Here is a 14949-nt window from a genome sequence, read left to right as displayed (position 1 = left end):
TACGGTCTGTCGGCGGCCATCTTGCCTCATTACATCCGTGTGAGGATCCTTGTGGTACGCCGCAGATGACTTCGGTGGCCTCTGATTTAAACGGGGGGAGGCGGACCCTCTGGGTTCTTCCGGTGAGGAACGAGATGATCCAGTCCAATGCTTTTCCCTGTATTCTGACGTTGCTGAGGCGTTGTATAAGGGTGCTATGACAGACTGTGTCGAAGGCTGCGGAGAGGTCAAGTAGGATGAGGGCAGCTGTTTCCCCGTTGTCCAGTAGAGTTCGAATGTCGCCTGTTGCTGCGATGAGGGCGGTCTCGGTGCTGTGTTTGGCTCGGAAGCCGGACTGTGAAGGGTCGAGTGATTTGTTGGATTCAAGGAAGGCGGCGAGTTGACTGTTGACGGCTTTCTCGATGACTTTGGCAGGGAATGGGAGGAGCGAAATGGGGCGGTAGTTCTTAAGTTCAGTGGGGTCTGCTGTGGGTTTCTTCAAGAGGGCGCTGAGTTCAGCATGTTTCCAGCTTTCCGGGAAGGTAGCGGAGTTGAGGGAGCAGTTGATGACGTCTCGGAGGTGGGGTGCGATAATCGAGTTTGCTTTGTTGAAAATGTGGTGGGGACATGGGTCGGTTGGCGATCCTGAGTAGATGGTGTTCATCAGGCAGATGGTGTCTTCAGTGGTGATTGGGTTCCAGGCGCAAAGGTTGTTGGAGGGGTGTTTTGGTTCGGAGGTGGGTGGGGTGGACTGGTCTCCAAAGCTGTTATGTATGTCAGCGATTTTGTTGTGGAAGAACGAGGCTAGAGAGTCGCAGAGGTCTTGGGAGGGGGTGATGTCGTTGGTGCCGGCGGTGGGGTTGGAGAACTCTTTGACGATGTTGAAAAGTTCCTTGCTGTTGTGGGCGTTGTTGTCAAGTCGATCTTTGAATGCTGATTTCTTGGTGGATCGGATCAGTTGGTGGTGTTTGCGGGTGGCATTCTTGAAGGTGGTTAGGTTCTCAGTGGTTGGGTTTTTTCGCCAGGCTTTCTCGAGGGTACGACAGGTCTTCTTCGATTTCTTAAGGTCAGCATTGAACCAGGGGGCTTTTTTGCTGCCTTGCTTGATTTGATGGTTTTTCAAGGGTGCCAATTCGTCAGCGCTGAGGGTGATCCATTGTGTGAGGTTGGTGGCTGCTTGGTTTGGGTCCGACGTTTTTGCAGGAGGGTTTTGGAGAAGCGGTGTGAAGAGCTGGTCGGTGGTAATTTTGTTCCAGTTTCTCCAGGGAATTGGTTGTGGGTGGTTGTGGGTCGTAGTTTTATTGTAGTTGAAGTGAACGCAACTGTGGTCTGTCCAATGGAGAGCTGTGGTGTGATTAAAGGGGACGTGCTTGCTGGAGGTGAAGATTGGGTCGAGCGTGTGCCCGGCATAGTGGGTGGGGGTGTCAACAAGTTGTTTGAGTCCGAGATTGGTGAGGTTGTCCAATAGGGTGGTGGTGTTGCTGTCGTTGTTCTTTTCCAGGTGGAAGTTGAGGTCTCCCAGTAGAATGTAGTCCTCGGAGGGAGGGCGTGAGGGCTAATGAAGTCAGTGATGTCTTCGCTGAATTGTGTGTGGGGTCCGGGTGGTCTATAGATGAGGGTGCCTCTGAGTGTGGTCTTAGGGTCGATGTGAATCTGGAAGTGAAGGTGTTCGGCGGTTCTGAGGTTGTCATCGGAACTGGTTGTGATGTGGATGGTGTTCTTATGAATGATGGCGATTCCTACTCCTGTTTGGTTGATGCGGTCCTTTCGGATGATCTTGTAGCCGTCCGGGATGGCTATGGCGATGTCGGGCGCAGATGAGGCGTTCATCCAGGTTTCTGTAAGAAAGGCGACGTCCGGCGATGTGGTGTCAAGTAGGTTCCAAAGTTCAATGGCGTGTCTGTGGATCGAGCGGGTGTTGAGCAGGATGCACTTCAGGTGGTTAGTGTCAGAGCTCTGCTTGGAGTTTGTGGAATTGGTGTGGGTCCTGATGCAGTCAAGCTTGCAGGAGTGGCAGATGAAGGGTCCATGGGTGTGTCCTGGGGCGGCTTGGTAGCAGTTTGGGAGTCGGCCGGGGTTAAGTGCTGAGAGGGTAGCGGCGTCGTACGTTACGCGGGTGGAGTGGATTTTGCGGGGGCCAGGGTGTCTGGCGCTGGGCGCGGTCCAGGCGCGGACGGGCGTAGACGGGCTTACCTTTGGCGCGCCTTCGGTGCCCATGGGGCGCGTCCGCTGCGCGTGAACGCTGCGCAAAAGTTGCTTTGACATAAGTAGATAGTGGAGGGGGGCCGAGCGAGGGAGGAGCAGCTGGGAGGCGGGAGCGGGGTGGAGAGCCGGGCTGGGAGGCACAACAACAAACAACAAAATGGCAGCAAGCCAAAAGCCTAACAGGACGAGATTGGGGCACAAACTGAATAATGGCTAGGAAATGGGCCATAGCACCGGCACAATCAGGCACAAATAGATTAAGCAGGCAAAGGAAGCAAAGCACAATTGATTAATATTTAATGCGCACTTTGGCAGTATAGCGCTACGATAAATTTAATCAGCAATCAGGCACAAATAAATGCAGGAGCAATGCGAGCAATGCGCTATTGATTTCACTAGCAAAGAGCAGTCTGGCAGTATAGCGCTACGATACCAGATTCCAGATACCAGATCAGAGCAGGGAGCAGCGTGAGGAGCGACCGATTCTGAGGAGCTCAGGACGGTCACTTAACTAAATCCCTGGCTTTTATCAATTCCACCGCCATTGGTTGCAAAGTACCTGAAGGCAATGTGAGTAAAAAGGGTTAAAAAAGACCCCCCCCCCTCTCCGAACAAATCACCTTTGTCTTTGACATTAGATGACATTATGGATGAGCTGTGAAACATAAGACCTTTTATTGTAGACACTGCTGCAACACTTCAATGAATTGAAGGTAAGTGGTTCATTTGGATGCAAGACTTTTAGAGGTTGAGCAAAGGATTAGCGATGCTCAGGATGTTGTCGCTAAGGTAGATATTTTGTCCAATGAAGTCACTCAGCTTACAAATCTAACAGAGGATTTAGAGAAATGTAACAGAAATAATAATCTATGAATTTATGGCATACCGGAGGGTCCTAAAGTCCCGACATGATCAACTTCCTGAAGAATCACATTCCAAAAATATTTGGCTGGCCGAAACCTGCAGATCATAATATCCAGAGGGCACACAGGATTTGTTCTCCCTATGCATCAACCTCAAACAAACCTTGGGGAATCATCACCTATTTTCTTCAGTACTATGACTTAATGTTGATTCTTAATGCAGCCAAACAGCATAAACAAATATTATGGTCTGGTCAGAAGATTTTCATTAGGAAAGGTGTCTCCAAGATTACTGCCAACCACAGGAAAGATTTTTTAGATCTTAGACCAATGCTTCAATCCATTAACACTTCTTATGACCTTATTCAACACTTTTTTTAAGTTACATATAAAGACAGGACAAATACATTTTAGGATCCTGCAGAGCTTAAGAAATATATACATGTGCATAAAGGAGAAGATAGGGAACTAACTAAACCTTGAATGATTTACATTTAATTGTTTAACATGTGGTTTCTCTCTCTTTTTCTATTTTACAAGGCCTTAACTTCCTCGTGTATCGATGATAATGTATCTTTTCATTACTGTCCATTTATCCAATGTCCATGTTTTGTTCAGATGTGCAGTCTCTCTATGAGAAGCCCTCATGGTGCTGTGTATTTTAAGTTTTTCTTTTCTCTTACTTTTTCTTTCCATCACTTGTTGTTACCCTATTTACTTAAACTCTGTGTCTCTATTCTGAGAGGTATCTGTTTTATTGTTCCCCCCTCTCTATGTCATTATCTCTTTTGTTTCTTACTCTCATGACTAAGGTTTTTTGACTTATATGCTCACTTGGAAAGCTTGTGTTCTCCCCATGCTCCTCTCGTCTCTTCTTCATCTTTTCCTTCCCTTTCCTTTCTTACTGATCCCTATTCTCTTTTTCACTGTTATGCAGCAGATTTTTCCGTAAGCAAGTCTGTTTTTTTGGTTCTCCATCACCTCTGCCTGGTCTTGACTGGATGGCTAAACTTCTATATCCTGACAAACATTTTTCGATTTCTTAGCTTAAGTTTTCTCTCACAATCCTTTTTAAAATGAAGTTTCTATTTTTAGGTAGTCCTGTGTACTGGGATTTTCACAATTTTTATCAAAACCGCTGTGGTTGGTTACATTTTATAATTATTTCTGGTTCCTTATGTGCTCTTTAATAGTTCTTAGTTTGTCTCTTCGATGAGAGGTCTACGAATTGTTTGTGGAACGTCAAGGGTATTCGTGATCCAGTTAAAAAGCAAAGAGTGCAGTGCAATTTATCAAAATTGAAGTGTCAAGTAGCTTTATTACAAGAAACACATCTTCAAGAACAGGATTTAAACTCTTTGTGCAATGTTTTGGTTCCCCAGCTGTCAATAATAAGAATGGCGTTTTAATGTTATTTCATAAATCGTTATGTATTCAATTGCTGAACAATGTTAAAGATGACAGGGGTAGATGGCTTTTGTTTGAGGTTAAGATAAATAATACCCAGTTTTCTATGTGCAGTGTTTATGGTCCTAATGGCATAGATTTAGTATTCTGGAATTAATTTTTCTTTCTCCTTTCTTCACATGCATCAGAAAATTTCATTGTGGGTGGCGATTGCAATTATCTTATGGACCTCTTTTTAGATTGGAAACCTCAAACCAAATTGATTACAAACAAAATGCATAAGACCTTTCATAAAGCCATCTCTTCTAGAGGGTAATAGATGTATGGAGAATCTCTCATCCAAATGGCCTAGAATTCTCCTTTTTTCTCCTGTTCACAGATCTAACTCTAGAATGGATTACATATTTTGCACACAACCCACTCTTTGAAATGTGTTCAATACTTATCTCAGATCACCCTTCGGTCATAGTAAATCTGGATTATCCTCCTCCTATACTCACTTCGCACAGATGGGGATTTAATATGCTCTCTTGCTTGATAATCAATTTACAGATCAGTTTACAGCATTTTTAATAATCTTCCCTCTGACTCACAGATGAATTTTATTTGGGATGCACTTAAGGCAATTGCCAGGGGTTTCATAATTGATTTTGTTGCAAAAAAAAAGTCACTCAATGAGTCAACGCTACCTATTGAACAAATTAAATCTTTAGAACATGAATACTTTTCTTCAAATCACATTGACGCTCTGTCTAAACTCATCAAAGTGAAAATGCTATATAATAGACAGTCCTGGGATAATGCTTGCAACAGACTGCTTAAGTTTAATGCTAAAATGTATGGGGGTCGGAATAAGGCTGGAAAATCTCTGACTAACTACCTTAAAATTAAAAAGCAAAAATCTAAGATTGTTACTACAACAGATATAGCTGGGGTCTGGCAATTTAGTGACTGCAAAATATTAGAATGCTTCACAGATTACTACACCAGTTTATATACCCCTGAATCCTCTCCTTCAGTTGACCAAATAGATGCTTTCTTTCAATCTATTCCTAAATCCGCTGAAACTACTACTGATCTATCCTCTTTGGGTATTCCGATTTCTGAGCAAGAAATTTCAAATGCCATAAATCACCTTACAAAAGATAAAACCCCTAGGATGGATGTTCTGTGTGCTTCTTTTTACATTTGAAACGATTATTGGTTCCTAAGCTGCTGCTGCTTATTACTCATGTTTTACCTATGGGAAGGACATAGGACTCCTTTTCTCAGGCTATGCTTTGGCTGATGCCTAGGATAGGCAAAGGTCTCTCACAATGCAGTAATTACAGACCTATCGCACTGATTAACAAGGATTTTAAGATTTTTGCCAAATTATTAGCACTTGTATTAATCAAGTTGTCTCTGACTTATATACACCAATCAGGGTTCGTGAAGGGTCATTCCATCACAGACAACTCCAGAGCCTTCCTTGGGAGTTCATTTTTTGAGCATTGAGATGGCACGGTTTCAGTCCACATATCCTTCAATACATTAAGTTAATTTATTCTGACCCCTCCACCCCTATATGGGTCAGTGGTCTTCAATCCAGTTAGTTTTTAACACATGTTTTTCACTTACACTTTTTGCACTCTGCCCCTCCTTACCAAATCGAGTTGGTAGAACCAACACGTGCTTTGCACTCCTGCTCCTTCCCCCTGGGGTTAAGTCGTAGCCCACACGGGGTACATTGCGGTCCCTGTGTGTTGGAGAAACCCAATGATGAAGCATGTCACCCTCGGGTGAGTGAGGGTTTTCGTCCACAACAGGATTGGGCCCTTTTGCTTCCTTCCCTTGCCCTTTTCTAAAACAGACAGCCTTTTAGAGTGCTACCCTATATTTTTTGTGAGAATTACATCTTCTTATCCTGTCACTCATTACTTACATCTGAAGACTTTTCTTCTTCTTCTTCTCTCTCAGGACTCTACCTCTGTCCCAGTGGGTCAGCCCACCTCCCTCACATTGGATTTTTCCTCTCATATGAAAGCATCTGATATTTACAAAATTCTGTCCCTTCTCTCCGATTTGAGAACTAAGTCCAAGGTGGAGCTATTGTGGGAATCGGTCCTTCACCAAGAGTTATCTTTTCAGACATGGGACTCCATTTGGTTTAAAATTCATACTTCATTTCTCTCAGCAAGTACAACACAAAAATTATGCTATTTTTACAATAGACTATTTACGACCCCCTACTGACCTTCACAGATTTAAGCTGACTAACAATACAAAATGCTGATCATGATAAGAGTGATGTTCTACGCATGGTTTTTCTTTGCACTTTGGTTAAGAAGCTTTGGCTGCTCATATGGGAGAAACTGAACAACATTTTGTCTTCCACTATTTCTTTTGATATTTAGCACATTTTTTTAGAAGGTGCCTCCCTTGTATCGCACTCTCAAGGTATGGTAGGAAAGTTTATAGATTTGATTATTGCTATAGCCATGCAGATCATCACCACGAATTGGAAAGACACCACTAATATTTCCTTTACTGGTTGGTGCAATCTATTATGTAATCATTATAGATTGAACCAGGCACATGCTTCCTCTATTACTTTATTAATTAAAAACATGTATTATGGTCACCACTTACGTCCTTCTTATCCAGGCAATCTGTTCAATCTACACAAATTGTTATCAGTTATGAATCATCATAAATGTTGGAAAAAAACTTGAATAGGTTAAAACCAATATATATAAAATGCTGCTGTTATATGCTCTCCTTTTCCCCTCCCCTTTCTTCACTTCTCTCTATCCTTCTGCATCTTTTCACAAACATTTTAAAATGCATTTGATTTGGTAAAGTGTTTATATTTTTCAATTCAAGCTCTCTGGTCTTTTTTAATTTACCGGTTTATGCATTATTAACTTTTTCTGGTTTTTCTCTTTGATTCTTGTGCTTTTCTTGTTTATAAAACTGATGTGTGTTCTTGTTTAATGTTTCCATTCATTTTGATTGGATTGAATTGTTTCAATATTATGTTTAATTGTTGGATCTATATAGTCATAATAAAGCATTTTAAACTAAAAAGACACAGTGTATGGGGTTTTGCAATGTGTGTGAGGCAATATGTCTTTGTGTTAAAATCAGGTAAATCACCTATAAAACGCAGGCCCACCAGACCATAAATCAGACCCACAGAGCAGACTACTGCCACTTGCACATTAGTTTATACCATGTCCAAGCCAACCATGGACTTGGAGGACATGATGACATTTTTCCCGTCACTTTCTATAAATGTGTGCAGTGTGCCTAAGCACACCTTCTGGTGTGTCCCTTGCAGGTAGAAAACCCAGCCCAGAGATCTCAGGCGGCCTCATATTAGATGTGAAATGCTTACACAGTTGCGAGCCCTCAAGCTCTCCATTCACACTTTTCAGGTGTGTCACACAAACCTATGTACCTTGACGTATAGCACACCCACAGCTAAGTGCACTCCTGACAAACTTGTCCCATGTGCCTAGATACTACGCGTGTTAGATTTCACGAGTCCTCTTACAGTTTTGCGGTTTTGTCACTTTTTAATTCCTCACTGTGGTCTTAAGTGCCTCAAATAATGTCATTATACAAAATAATTGAAACAAATACATAAAAGGAGGTTGCATTCTTTGTCAATTTGGGTGAGAAGGAAATGACCCAGAAAATGTATAACTAGGCGAAGGCGGACAAGAGGAGTGGGACTCTTGAGCGGCCAGGCCTGAGCCTCAGAGATGGCCGCAAAGACAAAGGTGCTCTCAGGCTGCAGTGCGCTCCCCCTCGCACCTCTTACATTATAGGCGGGTTGTGTTCTCCTGACAGAAGTCATGCATGCAATCTGTCATTTCCCCTCCTTTCCATCTCTCATTTTATGTTTTTCCAGTCCCAATCCTCCAGGAAGCTTGCAGCGTAAATTGCTGCTAACAAGCAGAGGTAAAGAAGTGACTGAGAAGCCCAGGCCTGCAGTGTAGGTGCAGTAGATAGATACACACAATGTGTCTATCAATCAAGGACTGTGCAGTGCCTGCTGGCCCAGGCAGGGTCACCATAGCAACTGGTGGGAGGACAAGTTCTTTGCCGCCCAGACTCAGGTTTCAGGCAATAATGATGCAGAGAGCTTGCTTCAGCAGTGAGTGACTTTATGCCACCAGATCGCTTGCCTAGACTGACAAATAGCCAGGGGATCGCAAGCAAGTCAGCAGGGGTTGCAACGGGTGGCTTAGGGCTCGCAGTTGCAACTCCTAATTGATGACCTTGCAGATAGATACATACTATGTATCTACAAATCAATGACAATGTGCAGTGCTGGCTGGCCCAGGCGGGGTCACTGTAGCAGCCGGTGAGAGGGCGACTTCTTTGCCGCCCGGGCCCAGCTTGCAGCCAATAATGATGCAGAGTTTGCTTCTGCAGTACAATCAGCCACTGCTTGAGTGATTTTATACCACTAGGGCGCTTGCCAAAGCTGACAGACAGCCAGGAGCCACAAGCAAGGTAGCAGGGGTCAAAACGGGTGGCAGTTCATGGACCACGGATAAGTCAGGATATACATATTTATCTGTAGAAGTTGATTCAGTCAGTAACTATGTCGGCTGGGTTTCCCCTTATTAAGAAATATGGAGAGGGGCTTCTTCTGGGAAAAAAACATCTCCATTTGGAGACTGAGAGAATTCCTAATACAGTGTCTGCTGCCTTCTGTCACTCTGAAGTCACCAGAGGTGCTCAAAAGCTCAGTCATTAATTCCATGCGAAAACAAGCATTTGCAATGCAATATGTCTTGCATTAGTGAAAATGAGAGTTAATGCAGCTGCAAATGCTAAAGATATTTTTCGTTTAAAATTATGGCAGCAGTAGTATAATAAGTAATGTATCTACAAATCAAGGACTATGCAGCGCCTGCTGGCTTGGGCAGGGTCACCATAGCAACCGGCGAGAGAACTAGTTCTTTGCCACCTAGGCCCAGGTTGCAGGCAAAAAGTATGCAGAGCTTGCTTCAGCAGTGAGTGATTTTGTGCCACCAGATCACTTGCAGAGGCTGACAAAGCCAGGGGTCGCAAGCAAGGTGGCAGGGATTGCAACAGGGATTGCAACAGGTGGATTAGGGGTCGCAGTTGTGACCCCTAATCAACATCCATGCCGATAGATACATACTATGTATCTACAAATCAAGGATCCTGCACAGCGATAGCCGGGCAGGGTCACCGTAGCAACCGGTGAGGGGACGAGTTCTTTGGCACCTGGGCCCAGCCTGAAGGCAATAATGGTGGCAAGCTTGCTTCAGCAGTGCAACCAGGTGCTGCTTGAGTGATTTTATGGGAGTTAATGCAGCTGCAATTGCTGACTTTTATTTCATTTAAAATTATTCCCAGCGGTAGCATAATAAGCAAAGAAATTCATTTCACGTAGGAAAGAGCGCAGTACCACAAGCTGTTACTAGGTGTCCCTGGGACACCTAAAAAATAAATCCCTTTTATGAAGGATACGGATCACTACCACAGGCTGTTATTAGGTGGCCTTCATGAAAGGAATTTCTTGCTTATTATGCTACTGCTGGCATAATTTGAAACAAAAAAAACATTGGCAACTGTGTAAAAACAGGTCAGGGACAATCAATATTTGCCCGGCGGTATCGCCTCTTTAACCCACAAAATATTAATTAATGAAGAGGCAGGCGCTGGAGACTGGAAGGCAGGAAACAAGGTTTATTCTCTACGGAGGAGAACACATCAGTTCAGACAGCCAGTATCGTCACAAGGTGCTCTAACCGCATCTCTGAGGCCTGGCCTCTTATACACAGTTTATGAATTTTATTGTAGGTAACACATTCTTGTAATGCTTTGAAGTATGAAAGGACATCCTCGGAATCTCCCCTTCAGGCCCGTTCCCACACACATTTACAGTTGAAGTCCCCACCCCGGTCACAATAGGTGATGATTATCACGCAGCTGGACATCCCGCCGATTCACGGAATGTGTGGGGTTGATCGGATATCATAGGGTGGGGGCTTTGATCAATTTGAGGGTCCTTTAATTGGGGGAAGCTTCCTACTGTACGGGGGGGCAATAAACAGTATCCGCAGAGCTAGGTGGCGGCCTGGGAACGAGGAAGACAAACGGGTACACAGGAAAGGGGGTTTGTATCAAAGGGCCTGGGACCATGAAAGGAATGAAGGGAGGTGTCGCGCTGGGAACAGGATGGGGTTCTGAGGCAGAGCTGCGCTGAAGAGGGGTTTATGACCCAAGGCATGCGAGAGCGGGGGGGATGGGGGGTGGCCAGTGTGTGGGGGTTTGTGAGGGCGCAGGGCTGTGCTGGGGGCCAGTGGCGTGCAGAGGGTGGTTCTGATCGAGGCACCTAAAAATGGCGGGTGCGCACGACAAAAAGTGTGGCATCAGGGGAAAAGGCAAGATGGCGCAGATAATGTTTACCAAACCGTACTAATTTTCCACAGTCCTCCCTTTAACATATCCAAGACATCTTGCTGGCCTATTTCCTATCCATGTCTACTGTGGCGGTCATAAGTAAAGAAGTAGGAACCCAGGTGAAGGAGCTATAAACATTACATTTAAAATCTTTCGTCTTAGGAGGCGGGTCTATCGATAAACTCGTTTGCAGGAAAGTCATAGTAATGCAATATCGGACAAAAACGATTCTGTAGTGAGAGCATTGAGTACATTTCATAGATACTTATAGTCATTCGGAATGTGAACTGATAGGTTATTACATATGTAAGTTCTGTTCATATTTGGTTGGAGCATAATCAATACAACGGTGGCTGGGAGAGAAATGAGACGTAGTAAAAACAATAATGAGGGGTGTCATTGTTCGAAGGGGAGGTCCTATTGTCTTGGACCATTATTAGTGAGTTCTCAGCATTCTTTGTCGTCTTCTGTTGGCACGGTGGAGCACCGGCGGTGGAGCTATGAGTCCAGCTCTATTCTAGGCTCCGCGTTGCAGGGCATGACCTTTTCCTCGCTTTCCTGGTCAAAAAGGTCCTTTTCGCCCTGTGTCCTTTTGAGTCGATTGTCAAAAAGTTCAGGTGGAAGAAGGGGGTGTGCGAGTAGTCTTTAGGGTAGGTCGGAGAAAAAGGGGGATGGAGCAGGGCCAGATCGGGAACAGACCAGGGGAACGGAAACATTTTGGTAGGCGGGCCCATGACCGAGTTCAGAGAGCGGGGACTTTTCGGCACATGTTGATCGTCGAGCAGGGGCATCAGGTCAGCCCTTTCCTCTCATTTTGTCGGAAACAGTGCCTCGTCCTGCAACTCCTTACTGTCGCGGTCTCGCCTTGGCCAATGTCGCAGATGTTCCACGATCTGTAGTCAGGCCGCGTGCTCCCACATCCGGTCTCTCTCTCCTCCGACAGTGGTGCCCTTAAATGAGTTTGAAAAGACAGTCTTTAGAGAATTGGCAGAGGAAGGTAATCACATAAGTCTATTTCTCTCCCAGCTCCAAGCAAATGAGAAACATCCGTTATATTGGGGTTTCACAACCAACATATAAATAATTGATGATGGGCTTGCTGGATTTACTATAACTTTCCTTCGTAACTATTTCTTTGGTGTTTGTTGGTGTTACATTCATTGTCGTGGTACGAGATCTGGTACCTATTCATTGCATTTTGTTTATTACAGTTACGTCAGTTCTTCTGGCAGAGACCCACTTCCCTAATACGAGCCTTACGAAGCTATACCGTTCTCCAGGGCTTTATATTTTACGAAAAAGTGCAACGTGCTATCACCATGGTCTGATAGGTATCTTACTGAGGAACGAACATAGGCTAAACACTTTTCCATTCTATCAATGCATCCTACCTTTCAGCTAAACATCTTCTTTCAACAGGGTTCATTGCAACAATTTCTTCATTTCGGTCTAATCCTAACTTTGCAAACATCATTCTAATTCCTACATAGCCTCTTACAACCTGACTACTTCATTGAAAACCGGGGTCTTATGGAAAACAACTAAGGACATAGCAAACTGTGGTGAGGGACTATCGTCTTGCTTTGTGTCATGAGGGCGTTATCTAGCAGAAGGTCACAGTTCGGTTGGTAAGCGTTCAGTGACATTTCTCGAATTCTAAACTCCGTAGCTTGCTCATCAACAAATCATTTCTAGGAACAACGGCTGGCCTGTGTTAGTCGTAAGTCGACCCATCTCTTACAACCGGGGGTGAGGGACAGTTTTAAAACTCTCGTCCGGGGCGGCTGATACAAAACTGAGGGTGTTCTGGGAAGATGGGGATGTTTCGATCACTTTTACTGTTTGGGTATTGAGACAATTCGGGACAGGGAAGGTCGCGTTATCTGAGGCATTTTTTTTATCATAGAAGCCACTGACATGTAGTTCCCTTATTACGGGTCAGATTAGGGAACCTCAGTCGTCTTACCTGTCCTTTCCCTTTTGGCCAATTCTAGGTTTCATCAATTTTTAGCAGAAAGGAGAGGTAGTGACACGGCATCAGGGTGATTTTATTTAGGACAAATTTTGTGCAAATACTTGCGGTATTTGGAGCCAATTGGGGGATGCACCAGGGGTGGCGGTTTGCCAATTAGGTGCTAGTCATTCGGAAGAGTGAGAGTGTGGAGGAGAGGGAGAGAGAGAGAGAGGGAGAGAGAGAGAGAGAGAGAGAGAGAGAGAGAGAGAGAGAGAGAGAGAGAGAGAGAGAGAGAGAGAGAGAGAGATGTGCAACAATAGGCTAAATAGTACACGTGCGACATTGGGGGTGGCAGTGTATTAAGATAGGCTATTCAGCGCATTACACAACATAAGACATTACGGGTCTGTGTTAGAATTTCGAAAGCATGCAGTTTGGGACGGACGAGCATTAGGTCGGGTACAGGGGACATGCATTGAGCTAAAAGGCACCATTGTGTCACACTTCTCGCACTCTCGGTCCTTTGACCAGTTAAGTCAACGCTTCAGTCACTCAAAAACATTCTCTCATAGTTTCAGACATACGTGACATGTGCCCATTCCCGCAACACGGATTAGGGGTGACCGTGTTTCATCATATCATACAACTTATTGGCTCTTTCGTTACAAGAGCAGTCTGTGGGTGTGCTTAGGTGCCACCTTGCAGCGTTAGTCCGCTTCATGTATCAGACATGGCGAGGCTTCAGATCTTCACCATACCTCGGTCGTGATTTCCAATGTAACCTGTAGAGGGAGGAAAAGAGGGGAAGGGAGGGGGACAACATTCGAGCATATCAAATGCATGGGCACGAAAGTCCTTTACTTACCACATACTCGTCTTATCTCCTCGGGATAGAATCCCTGGGGTTTTGGTTTCTGAAGCCAGGGGGGGGGCAGTGTGTCCTTATAGGCCGTGTGTAGGGAAACGTTAAAAAAATCAGAAGCACTTAGTGCGAGGTATCTAGTTGGTAGGTGTATCTAGCTATCGGGGTCCTTAAATCTCTTTCAATGCCGTGATGTTCTAAGGCATATCAGCTCTTCGGCCAATTCTGTTCCCTAGTACCTTTTAGTGCCGTACCTTTATAACATTCTTCCATTTACACCGCTTCACTTTACCCGTCCTCAGAAGTCGAGGTCCTTCTCCATGTGTTAGTTCCTGAGCCAGTCGCATACTTGGAGGCAGAGTATCGTGTCTTAGATTCGATCCTCCATCCGGGGCTGGGCAACCATCTTCTAATAACCTTAAAGAAAGGGTGCACAGAAAAACTCTCCCGCTGATCCCACATTTAAAAAAACATGCAATACCTGTTCATAATTTGGAAAACCTTTATTTGCACAATCGTTCAGCATGTAGATATGAGGGTGCAATCGTATTTGGCCGGGCACGGCGATGGCTGAAGTACGTACAGTAAGGGGGGGCTATTTTGCAGCATTAAAAACATTAAAAAGGGTTTACTCAGTCATTTTGCAGGAAACTAAAAAGGTCTATCAATAGGTGAGGGATCAAGGGGCATTTATTTTGCTGCGCAAATATGGGCGCCGCTGTTGTATGTTCGGTGCTGCGCAAGTATGGGCGCCGCCTGGCTGGAGGATTTCGGTGCCGGGCCGGGGGCTGGGAAACCTCCTATCCAGGGAGGTGGGAGAGGCCCGTCCGCGTCGCCTCTCCCTCCCAGCCCAACCTGGACCAATTTCAGCGGAGGTATTTGTGATGGCCGGACTGGGGCTGGGAAACCTCCTATCTGAGGAGGTGGGAGAGGCTCGTTCGCGTCGCCTCTCCCTCCCAGCCCACCCCACGAAGAAGAGGATGGGACAGCCATTTCATGCCGGGCCCGTGGTGCCTCCTGGACATCCCACTGGCGATTCGATCGATGGCTGTCAGCAGGCCCCGCCCCACACGTGCTGTGTGTTTCACCTTCCGGATGGGCGTGACCGGTGACCTGCGGCATTTCGGGAACTTCCGGAGTGGGGGTAGGTATTTTGTTTGGACAGGCATGTCTGGGTAATGGGGGGTTGTCCATGCAGGCCTGTAATTGCTCCTTTCTTTTCACAGAGTGGGGGGGGTAGCAGAGAG

The sequence above is a fragment of the Lissotriton helveticus genome, chromosome 6, assembly GCF_964261635.1.
Source record: "Lissotriton helveticus chromosome 6, aLisHel1.1, whole genome shotgun sequence".
Taxonomy (NCBI): domain Eukaryota; kingdom Metazoa; phylum Chordata; class Amphibia; order Caudata; family Salamandridae; genus Lissotriton; species Lissotriton helveticus.
The sequence above is the reverse complement of the archived record's forward strand: the minus strand, read 5'-3'. Positions refer to the sequence as shown.